At 43.9% G+C, this 12,787-nt stretch overlaps 1 pseudogene; it reads left to right on the forward strand.

Annotated features, from left to right (window-relative positions):
- Positions 1-5,244: 5,244 nt before the first annotated feature.
- LOC120709811 lies at positions 5,245-11,978 on the forward strand (annotated as a pseudogene).
- The last annotated feature ends 809 nt before the right edge of the window (positions 11,979-12,787 follow it).

Consider the following 12,787-nt stretch of genomic DNA (forward strand, 5'->3'; position numbering starts at 1 on the left):
CACCATGTCATCGGTTAAACCGGTGGTTGCCAACTCAGCTGCAGAAGCGTCAGAGAAGCCAACGGCTAGTTTCAGCTTGTGAGTGACCGGAAAAACCGATGCAGAAGCACCGGAAGTTTCGATACCTACGCAGAAATTGGCTAACGGCTAGTTCGAGTTGATGCCCTATGTATATGTGTTCCCCGGCCATTTGAAGATTGCTGGAGTTGCTGGACATCCCACACATACCCAAGAACATCTCCAAGCCATCCAAGAGCATAGAGTTCAAATCCTTAATCCTTAGCAAAGCTTTGTGAGTGTTAGTGCAAGATTAGCTCTTGAGTGAGTGATCAAGCAAGGTTTAGATCCTTGTGCTATGGTTCTAGAGTGAATCATCCTTGTATCTTGGTGCGCCGGCCATCCTTGGAGCCTTGGTGGCTCGCCGGCAAGTCAACGATCCTCCGGCTTAGTGTGGAGCAGCAAGTCCTCAACAAGGTGATCGCCCATGAGCTACGCAATGACATCAAGACAAAGGCATCATCTTCTTCACCAACACATAGTGCACTTGTATGCAAGCAACTCAAGAAGTTGAAGAAGATGGCCATCAAAGATACCTCAAGTGATGAGGAAGAAGAGGAAGCAAGAAGCTCCTCAAGTGATGATCAAGAGCCAATGCACCCCTACCTCTACAAGCAAGTAAAGAAGATAAACAAATGCTTGAAGGAAATCAACTCAATGGGGTATATGGTCTTCCTCAAAGATGGGCCTCACCATCAACTTATGAAGGTTGAGAAGAAGTTCAAGAAAAACAAGCAAAAGAAGGAGAAAAAGCCCAAGCATGAATCATTTGCCATATTTGGTAAATGAGTTAGCGGTGGTGAAGAATCAAGTGCAAGTTCTAGTGATGAATCAAACAAAAAATTCACCACCCGCATGAGATCATCATCCAACACTTGCTTTCTAGCCAAAGGTATGGATAGCGATATAAGTGATGATGACTCCGACTCTCCTTCAATTGATGAACTTCTTGACCTTATTCATGAGCACCAAAAAGTCATTAAGAAGCAATCAAAAGAAATTAAAAACCTTAATGCTCTCAATGATCTAAATGCTTCTCTTACTACAAATTTTGAAGATTTAATGTGCAAATTCAAATTGGTTAGCAAGGAGCATGAAGAACTCAAATTAAAATTTGAGAGCATTAATGATACTAATTACACTTTGGAAATGAAGCAAACTATCCCTTATGCAATTCCATTCTCTAGGGTAGATGCTTCAACTTCTTGCATTGATTTAATTGATGAATCTTGTTCTAATCCATGCAATGAGAAATGCAATGAGAATGTTATTGTAGAATCATGTGATGACCTCATTGCCAAGGAGAATGATGAGTTCAAGAAAGAAGTAGAAAGGCTCACGAAGGACTTGTATAGATTGAAGGGCAAAGGCATAGAGAGTAATGTCCAACCTTCTCAAGATAACCGTGAAGACATGGTGAAGAAGTTTAAAAAGAGGTCCACCGTGACTTGCTCAAAGTGCCACAAAGAAGGCCACAAGTCCAACAAATGTCCTCAACCAAAAAAGAAGCTTCCGGATGAGAAGAACAAGAAGAAGCTCACAATCAAAAGTTCTCTGATCTACAGCAAGCCCAACCGGAGGAACAAAAGCAATAGCACCTCCTATGTAATAAAAAAGAAGACCAATGGCAAGGTGGTTGCTCACAAGGTTGGGAAGAAGGAAAGGAATTGGAACCACTCCATTTGGGTGCCCAAAGACATCATCACCAATATGAAGGGGCCTCAAATGGTGTGGGTTCCAAAGGAAACTTGAAGCCCAAGAATGGCTTCGGGGGATTTGGAGGCTTATCTCACAAGTTAAAGTGAAAGTTCAAGCCAAAGTAGCTAAGCTCACAACTTGGACATTTGTTGCCCAAGTCCCCCATAAGGTAATGGTAGCTAAATTTCAATTCAAACATCATGTAGCTCCATTGCTCTTGCTAGGTTGTTTGCATTGCATCACCTAGTGTTATATATGGTGGGTTGCTTGTGCCATGACTCTAACCCATGAGCAACCTACATGGTTTGATAAGTATGTAGAAAGCTACACAAAATCACCCCTCATGGTACATGGATCTCATGAGGTATATATTTCATATGTGTACCATGAACACAAGCTATAGGGTAAACTTCCCAATTGTGTCAAAATCAATGTGCATACATTTGCTTGGTAATTCAAACACTAAATACACACATTTAGGGGGGGTTCACTCTATGGTTTGTGATTTTGAGACTAACATGTTTGCAAGTTTATCTTTTGTAGTCTCACGTGGAATTAACACTCTAAGAGAATGTTATTCACATTCAATGTTAACAAACAACTCTACAAGAGTGATTAGATTAATTGTGCTTTAATGCATATTGAGCCATGCTCTATTGAACTAAAATGCTCATATCTAAGTTCATAGGCTATGTGCTCATACATTTGCTTAACCTTGGTGTACCAAGTGCTCTTTGTTTAAAGATTTTAATTGGTTGCAAGTCACTTTCAATTGGTATATGCAAGGTAAACAAAATGTCCCCCGGAGGTATGCAAGGTTCTAAACTCATTCAATTGGTATAATTATCAATTTCTTATCTTTTTAGAGCTACCTCCGCGTATGATATGATCTAAACTTTCTTGTTGAATCATTTAGTTATACACTTGATTTTCACATTATCATATTGTGTACACGCTTGTGAAAAGCTTAGCTCATGTCATGCTAGTTTCGTGATTTTGTGATCCATCGTAGTAAATTTTCATTTGGTATCTTCATTGATATCATACATTTCGATCATAAGTCATGGAACTAACTCCCTAGGCCACTAATCTTCTCTTGAGCTATATTGTTTTGCAAGACCTTTTAGGTGCAAGGCCTTTTAGGTGATTTGATTTCAAAGGGGGAGAAATGTGGATCAAAGTAAGACATGTTTCCAACAAAGGGGGAGAGATGTTCCCAAGAAGGAAAAGTATATTCCAAAGGGGTAAAATGCCGACTGGATCAAATCAACATATATGAGAAGAGTAGTAAATAGAAGGAGGAACAAAGGGGATCATGGTTTTAAGGGGAGGCCAAGCCGTCATTGGATGATGGTAAGCATCCAAGCAAGTGTAAGTGGTTAAATTTGTCAATTCTTGTAAATTTTATGCTTGCTTTGATTGTGTTGTCATCAATCACCAAAAAGGGAGAGATTGTAACGAACATGTCACCATTTATGATATTTCGAGTGATTTTGGTGATCGTATGGGACTAATGGTTTTGTTAAATGAACATTTCTAGATCCTAGGGATGAAGTCAAAAGGCCATATAAAGCAAAACACGAAGAAAGAACTCAAAGAAACGCTGAATTGGACGAGTTCTACTGAAATCAGTAGCACCGGAAGAACCGATGCCTAAGCATCGGTGAATCCGATGGTTGTCGGAAGATCCGACGCCCTGGCTTTGGCACAAATCTGTGCGCCTCTGGAGATCAAGTGAAGAAAGAAGTGAAGCACCGGATGAACTGACGGTGTCAAGAGAGGCATCGGTGCATTCAATGTACTATGTTCCAGAGACGATGTCAAGCGCACAAGAGCCAAAACTTCAGCACCGGTTGAACTGGTGGTGCGTCGGAGCAAGGCGTCGGAGCAATGAATGTCAGAGAAGCCAACGGCTAGTTTCAGCTTGTGAGTGACCAGAAAAACCGATGCAGAAGCACCAGAAGTTCCGATGCCTACGCAGAAACTGGCTAACGGCTAGTTCGAGTTGGTGGCATATATATATGTGTTCCCCCGGCCATTTGAAGATTGCTGGAGTTGCTAGACATCCCACACATACCCAAGAACATCTCCAAGCCATCCAAGAGCATAGAGTTCAAATCCTTGGTCCTTAGCACAAGCTTTGTGAGTGTTAGTGCAAGGTTAGCTCTTGAGTGAGTGATCAAGCAAGGTTTAGATCCTTGTGCTATGGTTCTAGTGTGAATCATCCTTGTATCTTGGTGCGCCGGCCATCCTTGGAGCCTTGGTGGCTCGCCGGCAAGTCAACGACCCTCCGGCTTAGTGTGGAGCAGCGTCGACGACATTGTGCGGGGGACGGAGACCCCTCCTTCGTGGGCAATCTCTCTTAGTGAAGATCGGGATCAAGGTGACCGTGATTTTGTTCACGGAAGAGACTTGATTGCCGGGAAGCGATACTCTTCGTGAGTGCTTCAACAACGTGGACGTAGGGGCGCTTTTGTGGCAAACCGAACCACGGGATATATCCTCGTGTTGAGAGTTCGCTTTCTCTCATCCCTTTCCTTAAGCTTCCGCATTTCATATTGCAACTTGCGTGCCCTTACTTTCTTAGTATAGTATCTTGCTAGGATTGGATATAGGTTGCACAACTCTTTTGGATGAGGGTTTCACACTAAGGTGAACCGTAGTTGCACATCTAGATAGCTTGATTTAGTTTAAGCTTTGTGCAAACTAGTTGAAGCCATAGGTTAAAGTTTTAAGAGTGCCTAATTCACCCTCTCCCCCTCTTAGGCTAGAGCACCCGATCGCTTTCAGAATTACTACATTGAAGACACAAGGTTCTGAGTATGGAATCGAGGTGTGAATGAGATAAAAACGGAGGTGCCGAGGGCGTCCGGGACTTCAGTTGGTAGAGGAATTTTCTGACCTGTCGTCTGAAAGGAGAACAGGAGAGCGAATTTTTCCGTGTTAGAACGTTCGTAGAGGAAACCGCCTTGCCCATCCGGATTTCAACGAAAACTGGGCAAAACGGTGGCATATACGCCACACTACACATCCAAGCTGCTATATATTCTTTCCAACCAGTCATGGTCCCACATTGGCACAAGAGAACTTAGAGTACTCCGCGTTGTTTTTTTTTTTGAAAATTAGAGTACTCCGCGTTGTTAATTTTAGCACTGTAACCAAAACTACGTGGAAACCAGGGGCCTATCTAGATGGTTATCCTACACCACAGAACAAAGTAGATTTTTCATTTTTATCAACTGGTCAAATTCACACGCAGATGCAGCGTGTAATCTTCCAGAGAAAAGTCACAGTAGACCAAAATCACGCGAGCATTATCATGCTAGCTCACCACGTCAATGAAGCATCACAGTCGACGAGAAGTAGTGCATGTATACTGTATGAATAGTACATACGGTGCCGAGGACTGCTTCCCCGCCAAAGACGGGGAAGAAAGCAAATCAGAGCTCGTAGCTAGCGCAACGTCATCCTCGCATACCACGCGCCCACATGGCAAAGACAGTGGCGTTCGGCGCTTTAGTTGCCGCGCTGTTTTTGCTCACGCGGCGCGGCGGCGCGGCAGCCGGCGGGCCGGGGAGTAGCTGCACCAGGAGCTGCGGCAGCGTCAGCATCCCGTACCCGTTCGGCATCGAGCTGGGATGCTTCCACTCCGCCGGCTTCAACCTCAACTGCAACCACTCGTACCAGCCGCCGAAGCTGTTCCTGGGCGACGCCGGCACCGAGCGGCACGAGGTGCTTGACATCTCCCCCGGCAACGCCACGGTGCGAATCAACAGCCGCAGACTGGAGTTCAGTCGTTGGCGTCATGGTAGTGCCGGTGGCGGTGCAGCCACCGCGAATAGGACGTGGGGGGCCGACCTGCCCCTCCCGTACTTCCTGTCGCAGACGACACAGAACACGGTGCGGGTGGAAGGCTGCAACATCCATGTCGAGCTCCGGGGCGGGACAGATGACAAGTTGATCGGTGCCTGTGTCGCTATATGCCTATGTCCGGCACTCCAAGCCCAGGTCCAAGATGATCTGGCCATCAGAGATCTTGATAGGGATGGTAAATGCGAGGGCCATAGATGCTGTGAGGTAAACATCAACGAAGGCCACTCTTTCTACAGCATACAGTTTCGCAAGATCAATCAATCATTCAGTGGAGATAAATTAGGTGACGTCGCCACACTTGACGAGAGTTACAATTTGATGAACAAGGAGACTCCTAAAGCAACGCTAAGCTGGATACTACCAAGTAATTCGACATGTCCTGCAAATGGATCCGTGTCCGCCCCTGAATGCCGCAGCGATCATAGCTCTTGCCTAAACAAGACGAAGCCCTCGACCAGTATCACTGGGTATGTGTGCCGGTGCTCTAACGGCTACCAAGGCAATCCTTATGTCCCCGATGGATGCCAAGGTGATATATATATATATATATATATATATATATATATATATATATATATATATATATATATATATATATATATATATATAGTCACTTTCTTTGATTTATATATTCCCTCAGCTGCAAGAATGAAGAATCTATACAAAATTACCTCCTACTGTTATACAGTATTACATACTAATATAAGTCATGCATGTACTTTTTTAGACATCGATGAATGCCGTTCTCCAGGCAGCCAGAGGCGAATCCAGGAATGAGGAACAGGGGGGCTGGTGACCTTCTTCTACTTTGAGCTCCTCCCTTCCTTCATCAATGGTGCTAAAATTTTTAGGAGGGCCTGTGGGGGGGATCCACAGTTTGCAAGGCAGTAGGGGGGGCTCCAACACCCCTAGCCCCCCATGTAAATCCGCCACTGCAGGCAGCTACCCCTGTTATGGCAACTGCTCCAATACGCCAGGAAGTTTTATTTGCCAGTGCCCCGCTGGATATACAGGCAACGCTTCTCGCCCAGATGGATGCAAAGGTATCACAATAATACAAATCAGTTTTCTGTGCTTACGCCTTTTCTTGCTAGTATATGGTAATATATAACTGCTAACATATGCTTACATATATGCCTCACAACGTCATCCACAATCTAGATATGTCATCTTGCTCGTCTATTTTATCCTCAACAAGCATGGTATTATATCTGTATTTTCTGTTATTACCGACTGGTATCCTGTTCTTCTCAGGTATGTTGTGTTGACATGGATGCTTCATTGTGTATGTTTTTTTAGACGTAAACGAGTGTGAGAATCCTGAAGCATTTTCTTGCTACGGAACCAGCCAAAATCACCTAGGATCTTTTACTTGCCAATGTCCCGATGGAAACTCTGGAAATCCTTTCACTAAAGGAGGGTGCAAAAAGAATTCCTACACAGGTGCCAAACCACTATGGGCGCCTATTATTAGCTTATTCTTAATTTATTTTGCTTGCTCCAAACTCTTGTCATTTTATCTTTCAGGTTTAACAATCTACAAGAAATCATTTATTTCATGACGGAACAATTTCGTCATAGATCGTTGAAAATTCGTCATAAAATTTTATTCGTGACGTTTTCGAACAGCGTCATGTATTGAGCGTCACAGATTAAATCGGATGACGTTTTTTTCAAAATCGTCATAGATCAGCACAATCTATGACGTTTTTTTACCGTCATAAAACAATCTTAGGCCCGTGCACCCAAGCCCAAGCCCATCGTTCATGACGAAATTAAACGTCACGGATGTATGCCACGTGGCGGCCAGCATGACTAGTGATATGGATAGTGATGATGACGTGGCTGGTGACGTGGTTAGTGAAATTAAACGTCACAGACCAATTAAAAATTGAGCCCATCAATTCAATTCAATTTCTCATACCATACACCAGAATGATCATTACAGCTTAGAATATATACCAAATTTTAGCAGCCCAAAATAAAAGATACAATCTCAGGTTTACACTAAAAAGAGATACAATAGCCTAGAATACACACCAACAAGACCTACAGCACAAAAATCCAAGCATCTGATACAAGTAGCAGTTAGATTCCGGAAGCAAAGGAGCAAATGTTCCAGAGCACCAACAGGACCTGCAACATCAACAATAGATCACATAGGTTTTCACGCTCAACTTGCTTCTTGTTCATCTCCTCACTGATCCTCCCCAGTGCTCCGTTTCCTAACAAAAAAATATTAAGAAGCTGATATGAATCGTTCTTTTATAAATTCTACTGTACAAGTGGCATCCTAATTTTACATTGGCAAGGATAAGATCAAATAAGAAATAGACAAATGAAGTAGAGGAACTATGAAGCATAATTTTCAACTTAGGAATACAGAAATAGACAATGCGATGAGATCTTTTCAATAGCATAGATTAGCAATGTCATAACTCCTGATCCCTTCAAGTTTCAACCATAAAGCAAACAAATATGCAGATAAGAAAGGACTGATCACCTGCATGACCGTAAAGCAAAGCAACCAGCAGCTACTTTGTCTCCAAGGCCATTTCATCTAACAGATTACCTGCATGGACACAGATGCATGGAGAGCTACACCACGCCAATGCAATACTGGGTTAGGTAACAATTTGATTCAAAATTAGAACAATGCTGAATAAAAAATGAAGAGGCCAAGTTGATCCATCAATCAACCCAGCAGCACACGACAAATGAGATGGATGCCAAGTTGGAGCTAGCAGATCAGCACTAGTTAACAACATTTTATACATTTAAGCATTTAATTAGGACATAACTGCACAAAAATCAGAAAACTGAAGAATCAAAATGCTCAGCCAACTGTTTCTGCATGTCAACTAGGTGCTGACATATAGGACAATGGTTCTGTTTATTCTATACAAAACTAAAACCTCTATGCACTTAATGCCCATCTATTGATTCATTTTCATATAACAAAGTGACCCAAACTAACAGTGTCATGCAGTTCACCATTGACCTGAAAGAAGGAATGCATCAGTCTGAAGTTCATAACCCAAATGGCAGGCAAAAAGTTCAGTCCAATTGCAGAAGAATTTTTACATGTGGGATACTTGTGTGGCTGCCTATCCAATGTTGAACACCGCTGCAAAGAAGCTGTAACGGACAGTCCCCAGAACGAAGGGAAACCCAACCAGGACTGATCCTCCAATGTGCCATAGCTTCAAATGGCCAAATCTGTCAATCTGAAAAATGACATAATCATGCTAGGGCAGTCGCATGCACAAAATACAAGCAGAGTTACTTGTATACTAATCACTAGTAGCATTTTTATTTCGACAAAATAGAAGTGCTATTAAATCTATCATGCCATGTTCAAAAAGAACAGCAGCATCAAACAAGATCATGACTGAATCGAAACCCTAGGACAAATACTTGCCTTTTTACCTTCAAATGAACCAGCACACAGAGGAACCCCTACAGATCGAGAAATCTTTTAGCCCTTCAGCGCATCAGATCGGAAAAAGGGGGGAAACACGAGATCTGCTTAGCATTCAGTCATACCTGCGGCAAGGCGCGAGCAGGAGGACGGAGCCGGCCTCAAGCAGAGTGATGCGCCACACGGGGGAGCGTGCGTGCCCCGCTAGCCGCCGCGCGGGTGGTGCCGCGCCACCCATCGCGCTCGCGTGCGCCGCGCAGGGGTGCCGTGCCGCCCGGCCCGTGGCGCTGCTGTTGGTCGGGTGGCGGGGACGGGTGCAAGCAGCAGGAGGCACGGTTGGCACCATCGTCGACGGGAGCCCAAGAGAATCAGGCCGGACCCCTCACCACGGCACGAATCGGCGGCCACAGCACACAAGGCGGCACCGAGGACAGGGAGAAGGCCACCCCGGGCCCGGAGACAACGGATCCGGGACAGGGGGCGGTGGATCTGGCGACTGGCCACTGGAAGCCGACGAATGCGGTGGCCGGCGGGCGCGACCTAAACGACCTTGGTGCCAACGGGCAGGGAAAGCGGGGGAAGAAGGGAGTGGAGGAAGGGGACAGGAGGAGCACGCGGCCAGATGGTGGATGGGGAGCGAAGCGAAAAGGATAAGGGCAAGGCAGACAGGAAAGGGTGCTCTGTGCGGAATGAATATGGATTTCATGAGCGGGAGTTCTGGCCGCCAAAATTTTTGGCCTTTGACCTCACAGTTTTCACACGGAACTAGACTGCTGCGGTGCTACTAGCTTCTCTATGAGTTGTGGGCCATCCACTAGTTTAACCGAGTCTTGCAAGCCCAGCCCACTGTGAGCTTCTCAAATCAGATTGGACTTATTGAAAATGTAAGAAGCTTATCATAATAATTACAATAATATCTAAATTTGGTCAGGAAATTCTAAAAATTTACATAACAACATAATATAGATCCATAAGCTTATCATAAAAATTGATATGCTATTACATTTTAGGTCCATAAGCTTATAATAAAAATTTCATATGATTTTAATAAAGTGACACTATACATTATTCACAAAATGATACATCTCTTGCATAGTTTCATATAACTCAAGTAGAATTCGAAATTTGAATACCTCATAATATTTTTGAACTTGTACACACCTCGAATTTGAACACAACCTTATGTTTACCATAATATTAGAGAATACTAAGTGCGAGGCCTTTTTTTTCTTTTTGTATTTTTGTTTTGTCACCTTGTGATGCCTTTTTTCTTTTTCTTTTTGTAATTTTGTTTTCTCACCTTGTGCTATGACAATAATTCTAAATTTATTAATTGCGACGGATTTGCTAAAACGTCACAGGTTTTGGGCTCGTTCATGACGAAATCAATAAACTGTCACTGTGTTATGGGCCTTATATCCATAGTTGCAGATCCGTGACGATATCTGAAAACGTTACGAAAATTTCGTCAAAAATCGTCACAGATTAAATGGTTTCTTGTAGTGTCAGGCTCGGTGTTGGGATTGGAACAAGTATTTTGGTTGTAGCACTAGGTGCTCCCATCATAACACGTAAAATCAAGCTACGAAAGATGAAAAAGATGAGACAGAAGTATTTCAACCAAAATCATGGGTTACTATTGCAGCAGTTGATATCACAGAATGCAGATATCGGGGAAAGAATGATCGTTACCCTAAGGGAGCTAGAGAAGGCTACAAACAACTTTGACAGAGCTCGTGTGATTGGTGGAGGAGGGCATGGTGTCGTATTCAAAGGAATTCTTGACTTACATGTTGTGGCAATCAAGAAATCAAAGATCATGGTGCAAAGGGAAATTGATGAATTCATAAATGAAGTTGCCATACTTTCCCAAGTAAACCATAGAAATGTTGTTAAACTCATAGGATGTTGCTTTGAGACAGAAGTTCCATTCCTAGTTTATGAGTTCATCTCAAATGGAACCCTTTATCAACATCTTCACGTCGAAGGACCAAAATCACTATCATGGGTTCATAGAATAAGGATTGCACTTGAAGTGGCTAGAGCTCTATCGTATTTACATTCAGCTGCTTCTATTCCAATATTTCGTAGAGATATCAAGTCCTCTAACATACTTCTTGATGATAGTTTAATAGCAAAAGTATCGGACTTTGGAGCCTTGAGGTACATACCAATTGATCAAACAGAACTAACTACAGCCGTTCAAGGAACATTAGGTTACTTAGACCCCATGTAATATTATACAGGTCGGCTAACAGAAAAGAGTGATGTCTTCAGTTTTGGTGTTCTTATAGAATTGCTTACTAGAAAGAAACCATTCGTCTACAGATCTGTTGATGGTGACAGTCTTATTTCACATTTTGAGAAGCTGCTCACAGCAAGTAATTTGGCTGGTATAATAGATCCTCAAGTCATGGAGGAGGAAGATGGAGATGTCCAAGAACTAGCTACACTTGCAGCAACATGTACTAAATTAAGAGGAGAAGATCGGCCTACGATGAGGGAAGTAGAGATGACACTTGAAAACTTATTTGTTAAGAAGAAGGTTATCCAATGCGTTACAATACCTGGGAGAAATGAGGTTCAAACTCACATCTCGACTCAATGTGTAGTTGTTAGTGTGTGGTTGTTTGTATTGCCTTAGGTGTTGTTAGATGTGTATCTGTTCTTTTGGAGGGGTCCCTGCCCGCCCTTATATATTCTGGGGGGACAGGGTTACATGGAAAGTCCTAGCTGAGTACTACTAGAGTCCTACTCCAACATAGTCGGGTAGTTTTCTTGTACATCAACTAGTTCTACTGTTATCCGAGTAGTTACAAAAGAGGTAAGGTATATCTATGCACTATCCCTTACTCTAAAATATTCCACGCCTGTAAGTAGTCCCGCTGCCCCAGGTCTGACAGAGCGGGCAGTTAAGTGTAATTACCCACTCCCCCGTGTCCTTTGGATCAATATCTTGTGGCCCAGATTAGAAGTTTGCACGGTTGCACGGGGAGGTTGGTTTGCATCAGATACGTTCCCAACATTAAATGACTATAAATATTTTGTAGAAAAAAATGGTCAAATTTGCTACGGTAAAAATTGGAGGGACAAGTAAACACAGGCGGAGACTGTGTATAATTGAGGTGTGAGTGAAAACAAACCAGTCGTACCGGGGGCGTCCGGAGACCGGGACTTGCAGCTGGAAAGAGGGAGACTGCACAGAGGAGCTTTACGTGTCTGAAGGTTCGTAGAGGAAGCCGCTTGCCTATCCGGATTCCCACGCGAACTGGCGAATTCATGGGCATGGCATATACGCTACACATAAAAGCCAACCAGTCGCAGTCGCAGTCGTCGCAGGTTGGCACAGGAAGCAACCGAGTGAGCGGCCGGAGCGAGATTTTTGGGGTCACGGAGACCGACTGGCAGCCATGAGAGATATCTAGCTGTAGCGAATATAATAGCCATGAGAGATATCTAGCTGTAGCGAAAAAGAAGAAGAAGAAAAAAAAAAGCACAGTGCCTCATCGTGGCACACACGCGCACACATGGCGAAGGTAGCGTTCGCTGCTTCAGTGGCCACGCTGCTGTTGCTCCTGCCGTTTCGGCGGCGCCGGCGTGGCACTGGCACCAGCTGCGGCAGCCACCGAGCTCGGGAGGAACTGCACGAGGAAGTGCGGCGACATCGAAATCCAGTACCCGTTCGGCATCGAGTCGGGCTGCTTCTAGGCAGCCGGCTTCAACCTCACGTGCAGAAGC

This window comes from Panicum virgatum, chromosome 5K, assembly GCF_016808335.1.
Source record: "Panicum virgatum strain AP13 chromosome 5K, P.virgatum_v5, whole genome shotgun sequence".
NCBI lineage: Eukaryota > Viridiplantae > Streptophyta > Magnoliopsida > Poales > Poaceae > Panicum > Panicum virgatum.